Here is a 6,154-nt window from a genome sequence, read left to right on the forward strand (position 1 = left end):
AGAAGACAGATTCAAACGATTAATATTTCTTTCAATCTCGGACGCAAGCCCTCAACAAACCATTCGCATGCATCCTTCTAGGTCGGAACAAATTCAACAGCAAAATGACTTAACTTATTGAACTAGCATACATATTCATATACAGTGTTATTCTCTTTCTTCATGATCATAAACTCTTGTTTTATTTGTTTCACAAACTGATCTCTAATATACTTGCATTTAAACTCTTCTAAGAACAAGGACCATGTTATTGATCATTTGTCATTCTTATGGTGACATTCGTCCACCATACTCTAGCTTTTCCACGCAGTAGTGAAATCACTCCATCTAGCTTCTCCACTTTAGAACAGTGGAGACACTCCAACATAATCTTCACATCATTCAACCAAAGGTCCGCAATAACAGAACCTTCCTCTGCTTCAACTTTGAATTCAGTAGCTCCAAATCATTTCAATTCTTTAGCTACATTTATTCTGATGGTTGAAGGAGTAGGAGGTTGGAAACGCGTCAAGATAGCGTCCAACATCCTGAAGAAAACTCCTTGATCTTGTAGATACACTCCCTGGGGTGCCTGTTCTTCACTTTGCCTGGCTAGGGCAAGTGAATTACTACTTCCCTCAGGTATATCCTCCCTTGCTTCACTTCGGGAGCTCTCGTTATGACATCCCGAAATTCAGGTCAGTGACTAAAATGAGAATTTTTGAAATTTGAGGATTAATTTAGGAAAATTGAAAGTTTAAGGATTTTAATATGAATTTTCATTATTGAATAAAAGGGTAAATATGAAAGGATTATAAGGGTATTATGGTAATTTGGCTTGGATGATATTTTTATCTCTCTTATTTAGGAAGATGACACGTGGAAATGGGGAGACTTATCTGGAAAGCTTATCTCTTCTTCTTCCTTCTTCACGTTGGCTTTCATCTTTAAAGGTAAGTTTGATTTAATTGTTGATTTCTTGAATTCTTAAGTTGGATTTGAGTCTTTTGGGAGTTATATAAGCTTCAGGAAAGCTTATATAAGTTTAAAACACCAATAAGAGAGAATTAGAAAGGAATTTCTATTAAGAGTTTAGAAATGAACTTTTGTTATAGAAAGGTTTTTGAAGTTCTAAAGATGGATTTGACTTGTCAAAGGGTTAATTAAGAAGTTAGAGGTGATAGAATTGAATTTAGAACACATGGAAAATTTGATGAAATTCTTTGATTCAAGAATTATGGTGAATTATGAGATATGGTGAAGTGTTATAGTATTATAAGAAGGTTTAAATATGTATAGATAAGTTTTAAGGTATAAGGAGGGATAAATAAGTAGAATTTGGTAGTGTGCATCAATACATCTTCAATGTGTATCAATGCACTCTCAAATAAATAAACATCGAATGCAATTAGTACATTGATGCACCCCCTTAAGATAAAAACATCGAAGGTGATTTGTGACCGATGCATGAGTAGTGCATCGATGCACATGTTAAAGAATGCATCGATGCACTATAGAATGTACCGATGCACTTCAATGGGGAAATGTGATAAATCATTATTTTAGTTTACGAAATTATAGATTATAGTATATCCATTGGATACTGATAAGTATCAATATATGATTTTGTAGACATTGATCGAAAATAAAGTTCGGATAGGTCGGTAAAGTAAGATACGAAAAGAAAACAAGAGATTAAGAGTGTTCATTGAGACCAGTGAGTGCGTATTATTAGAATATGTGCATTGTATATGGAAATTGGACTGCGATAAGTTGTTTCCAATATGTTGAATATATGATTGTATGATTAGAAGTATAATGATGCTTGATATTTCGTGAATATGTTTTGTTTGTATTACATGTTATGTGGTATGAATTTATATGATCTGTGTTATATGGCAATGATTTATGTATTATAGGAAAAACGTTATACGAGCTATATGAAACTGGGATATAAGTTATAGGATCATGAACTATGTAAAATACCAATGAATTATGTGATAACAAGAGAAGGTGACATAAGACATGAAACAAGATATAAATTACTCGATTTAGATATAAGAGAATTGGTAAAATCAACTTAAGGAAATTAAAGGAAAAGTGAGATAAGTTAAATAGCATTGACCTATAGAACAATACGAGAATAGTATATATATATATTAGGAGCTTTTCATGATAATTTATTAAAAGACTTGCATAAGTGATAAGTTATGCGAGAAAGACATAAGGAATGAAATGAACATGCGAGCATAAGATGACCAAGTACAAATTATACTATATGGTATAAGTGAGTACACGAGAAAGGTTATAAAAATCTATTAGAATAATAATTAAGTTAGGACGCATAGACATAAGTGATTATTGAATAAGTAAAATAAGTTATATGGTAAATATTTCATGGGCTTAAATGAAACTACGGTAGGAGGTAGATGGTAAATATCTATGAAGGCATATGAGAAAAAATATAGTAGCTATGTGGAACTGAACTAAGTAAATAGATTATATTAATATATAAAAGGAATAATAGAAGTGATATGTGTTTATAAGTATGACATAGATTAAATGATTTAGGTGAATACAAGAAAAGAAAGCATAAGCTATAGGAAATGATATAAGTTAGTATATACCTATATGATATATATATTACTAAATATGATATATTTGATTATGAGAAGATTATAAATCATGAGAACGAAAGTTTATAAATAATATATATATCTATGAGAAGTCATAAGAATAAGATACAAGAAATGTGAAATAACATGAAAAGTTGATAGAAATTATGGAAAAGTGATCTATGTGATCATATGTATATGTGATACAATGTTATGTGACATAAGATACGTGATGACATCTCATGAGAAAAGATATATGTGATAAGATATGTGATATGTGGAAGTGAACTGTGTATTTATGTGAACAAATAAAATGATATAGAGAATAATGCCCATGTTATTGTCATGAGAGCTAGAGGTATAATTGGCATGCCAAGAGTCGAGGGTCTACGCGGTCCTTCGGGATATATATGTATTCTTTGGAACATGTATGAGGTATTTGACACATATTTGGTCCTTGGCATACGTATATGATTCTTAAGGAATTTTCTACGTGGTCCTTATGGACATGTTAAATGGCACTACGGTGCATTTCTACGCGACACTTCAGTGCAATTCTACGTGGCACTCCGGTGCATTTATACGAGTTGTGGTGACAACTTAGTGCACAACCTCTATAGACTCACATATCTATAGTTCTCACATGTGTACATGGGCCATTAAAAATATAATATGCGAAAATTCTATGTGATGTTACATGTTTGTTTGGTGATGTGATATTATATGATGTGTATATGTATTAAAGATAAGAAGAACATGATAATATAAAAGGGGAGAAACGATGATAACATATAAAAGGGTTATGAATGTAAATGATGATATGTGTGCCTAGGTATAACTAGTACATCAAAGAATATATAATTTGGTATGATATGTGTATATATGTATTTATGTTTTGCATGTATTATGAGTTTAATTAAATTACTATAATTTTATGAAGTGTGCATAGTAGTAATTAGAGTTGAGATTTCATATTTAAATGTTAATGCCTCACTAAGTCATAGACTTAGCGTGTGAATGTTTCACACGTAGGTATGAGAAGCGAGAATGGATGTAACGAGGAGAAAGACAAGTCAATATTTTCCTTACGAGGATCAGATCAGAAACATATTGAACATATGTATTTTGTTTATGGAGTTAGTTGGCATGTAGTTACAAGATTTTAAATTAAATATGCTCTGATCGTTTTAAAGAAACAATTTAATTGTAATTATTAATGAAAAGTACCAATTTCCTTAAATGATGAAATTATGATTTTAGTGGATTTGTAAAGAACAAGTTTTAAAAAGTCAATGTGACACCTCGGATTTGGATCCGGGTCGGATATAGGCTGGGGTGTTATATTTAATGGTATCAGAGCTAAGGTTTAGCGATTCTAGGCTTAAACCGAAGTTAAATAAGGTTTAAAAATGTGTACCTGTCAACTCAAAGTGAAAATTTATGATCTGATAGTGTAAGGAGTATTCTGTCTTGCTGATATAATAAGATTTGTATGATATAGTAGAAATTATTATAGAAATTGTCGAAGTGAATCGATAGTTGACAAATCTGATGGTGATAGCAATTCACCTGCCCTGGCCAGGCAGGATGAAGAGAGGAAACCTCATAAAGTGTCTATAAGATTAAATGTTGATTTCAGAAGATTGAAATCATATTAGAATAGTGATAGAAGATCTTCATTGTTTTGAATCGGAAAAACGATATGGATTAGTTTTGTTAGTGCGTGGATAAGATAGAATATAGTGAATAAGTGTCACCATAAGAACGTTAAAAAGATCAAATGACGTGGTGAGTACTTATAGAAGAGCTCAAGAATAAATGCATCATTGACAAGTGTATTAGATATATGGAGATAGAGTTTATGAATTTAAAACAAAGGAATAATATTGTGTATAAGCAAGAGTGTGAATATGATAAGGGTTTGCAGTTAAGACGGAAAGAGTTAGCGTTGGCTAACCAGAGTACGTGATAAAAATATACCGGAATTATAAGATATTATCAGGATATGATAACCAAATATGAAATGGATCTGGATACAGTTGTATATTTGGATCCTAGTAATGTGATATAGTGAAGGAAGTGAGGATTTGTATATTTGAGTAAAGCTAAAGATTGATAAGAAGAATTTAAGAACAAATACATCAGTGATCAGTTTATAAGACAAAGGAAGTCAGAATGTTAAGTTTGAACAACGAAAATTGCAGGATGTATGAGAATAAAGGTGAATTTGATAAGTTAAGTAAACTAATTTTGAGATAATTTCAATTGGAAAGGATGTATATGATTGGTCGATTAGGGCTTGTGCCCTAGATTGAACATTTTCTATTAACTAGCTGTCAGAGTAAAGGTGATAGAGTTATAAGATTGGAAGAAAAGATAAAGTGAAGTTAATCAAGTATGATATGAATCTGGATGTGGTTATGTATTTTGATCATACAGATATGATGTAGGCAAGGAGATAAGCATTGGTATGTTTTAAAAAGTGACTTTAAAGAAGAAAATACAAATACAAGAGAGGATCAAGAATAAAGTTATGTATAAGTAAATGGGGATATCAAAGTTATGAGGATGCAATGAAGATTGGTACACAGAGATGAGTATAGGTGATAGGACAAGAGTATGTGAACATAAAAGGAAAGATATGATTTGTGTATAAGAAATAAATAAAGGAATAAGGGAATAAAGAAATGAAAGGGATTGAGTTAAAGGATCAGATACGATAAATGTTATATGGAAGTGTAGATGATAATTTTGATATAGAAGTAAGAAAAGTGTGCAAGGTGATGTGAAAGGATTCTTTAAAGTGTATGTTTAATCATATTTAAAGAAGATTTAAGGTCGTGTTCTTGGTTAAATGATGATGGTAAACGACTTTGGTTATTATTATAAGGTAGTTAGAGATGGATTTATGATGTTGAATGATGAAAATGGATGCTATTGTCTATGTGATGAGTGATATTATATGGATTTTAGAAAGGTCAAAGGAAAATGCAGAATCGAATGAGAGAAAATACATAAATGGATTGAAGTTATGGGTTACTGTGTATATGATAAGTGACAGTAGATAAATGTATAAAGGAAAAAGATAGTTGAAGAAATAAAGGAAGGAAAGATTAAGTAAAGGAGATAGCATGAGAACATTAGAAGATATGTTCTTATTGTTATGTTCAGTGAAAATTCGGGGATGAATTTTCTTTAAAGGAGGGGAGATTTGTAACATCCCGAAATTCGGGTCAGTGACTAAAATGAGAATTTTTGAAATTTGGGGATCAATTTAGGAAAAATTAAAAGTTCAAGGATTTTAATAGGAATATTTCATTATTGGATAAAAGGGTAAATATGAAAGGATTATAAGGGTATTATGGTAATTTGGCTTGGATGATATTTTTATCTCCCTTATTTAGGAAGATAACACGTGGGGATGAGGAGAGTTATCTGGAAAGCTTATCTCTTCTTTTTCCTTCTTCACGTTGGCTTTCATCTTTAAAGGTAAGTTTAATTTAGTTGTTGATTTCTTGAATTCTTAAGTTGGATTTGAGTCTTTGGGGTGTTATATAAGC

This window comes from Hibiscus syriacus, unplaced genomic scaffold, assembly GCF_006381635.1.
Source record: "Hibiscus syriacus cultivar Baekdansim isolate YM2019G1 unplaced genomic scaffold, ASM638163v2 tig00009942_pilon, whole genome shotgun sequence".
Lineage (NCBI taxonomy): Eukaryota > Viridiplantae > Streptophyta > Magnoliopsida > Malvales > Malvaceae > Hibiscus > Hibiscus syriacus.